The sequence below is a fragment of the Mauremys mutica genome, chromosome 1 (genome assembly GCF_020497125.1).
Source record: "Mauremys mutica isolate MM-2020 ecotype Southern chromosome 1, ASM2049712v1, whole genome shotgun sequence".
NCBI lineage: Eukaryota > Metazoa > Chordata > Testudines > Geoemydidae > Mauremys > Mauremys mutica.
Genome location: NC_059072.1, coordinates 94,818,810 through 94,820,682, shown reverse-complemented (window position 1 = coordinate 94,820,682; position 1,873 = coordinate 94,818,810).

Genomic DNA, 1,873 nt, shown 5'->3' with positions numbered 1-1,873 from the left:
AAGGGATGAGAACGCCACAAGGAGGTTTAATAATTCACCAGTCAGTATGCTAGAACTTGATCCTTGAATGTAACCAGACACCAAGGAGAGAGGAACCCTGTGACAGCCATGAGGGTCATGTGACCTTCTCCTTTATTTATTTATTTATTGCAGGTTTCGGTATACAGCTCACCCCCCCACCCAATACTATCATGTGCTGGTCCAGCCATCTTCATCGTGCCTCACCACTGTGACGCAGATGCCAATTGGTGCCAATGGGGAAAGAGTTCATTGTTCTTTACAACCACCTCCTGTCTCAGACCTTACAAACTCACTACACCCAAAACACCGCTTTCATGGTCATTAGCATGTGAGGTCTCCACTGAAAGCTTGTAACTTATCAATACTCATAATCATTGTGAGATGTGTGTACTAGGGACGTTTAAGGAATAATGTAGCTATATTGAAAATCACGCCCTTTTGGCCTTGGAGTGAAAGTGAATCACCAGGAAATAATGTGTCTCAGTGATGGCCCATTCAAGTGGGAGGAAGTTGTCACCCTGTATCGCTCAGTTGTCTCCCTTTGCACCAACCCAGAAAAGTCAATGAAAAACCAGCGACGTATAAACACTGAAACCACTTGGCATTGGCAGTGGAAAGGATGGCAGGACAGCCAGGGAATCGCCCTGTCTGTGAATAAGGACAAAAGACTGATTGAGGATATCACAGGGTGGAGAGAGACACTCTGCACCCATTCACTGAGGAGGTACCTTGATGAGCGGGGGTGCTTCGTGAAAGACAGGATCCTAGCTCTTTGGGGGCAGCAAATGCCTGAAGGATTTTGTTTTGTATGGAGCCACTTGTTTCCATCACAAACTTGTTTCTATTGAATCTCTATTTGTTCTTAAATAAATGTCCTTGTTTTACTATAATTGAACACAAGCGCTGTGTGATAGGGGAGCAGTGAGCTAAGGTAAAACTGCTAAACTGGGGTACACTCTTCCCTTGGGTACGGAGAGCCTGGGATTTCTGGGGGTATCCAGTGATAAGGGGCTGGACACCACAGGAGGACACTCTGAAGGCTAGAGGCTGGGGTGCCTTTATAGTCAACCTGCAGGGCAAAGGCAGGGCCCATACTGCCCAGAGGAGAGCGCCTGAGTGGCTGCCCAGCTGGTTGTGTTAGGGAACTAACACCTAGCTGGCACAGGCAAAGACTCCCCACATAGGAAGCTACTGCTGGCAACAGCCCTGCGTGCCCCAAGAAGAGTCACAACCACATCCCTTCCCAACTCTTAGGGAAACAGAATTTGCTCAACCTGCACCACCAAGCCCCACTAGTGGGCTTCTTTTAACTCCCTCATGCATGCAATGCAACCTGGTCTGGTTGGCATCCCTACTCCAGGACACCACACCTCTGCCCACAACATATCAAACAGGCCCCAGGCCCAGCACAGTTCTCCGAGGTGAGGCAAGCCCCTCTCTTTACAGGTGCTAATCTTTTGGATGAGATGCAGCAGAATTAACACCCTGATGCCTCATGATCATTAGATTCCAATGCACTTTGGTGTATCCTCTGTTCTGACCCAGTTCCAAGTGGGTTGTTACAGACTGCTTGCCCAAAACACCTGCACAGCTGTGTGATGTTGCTGTGCATTGTTAAACAGCCATTACATTCCACCCGAGAAGAGGCTGCACTTCACTTGTGACTGATCCCTTCATACAGATCGAGGGCAGAATTCTGCTCAGATACACATTGGTGTAAATCAAGAGTGACTTCGCTGCAATCGGTGGAATTACACTGGTGTACGTGGGATTAGAATCAGACCCAAAGCCCTTTGGGATCTTGCAGGATAGAAGACACTACAGAAATACAAAGATTATGATGATCAAATGG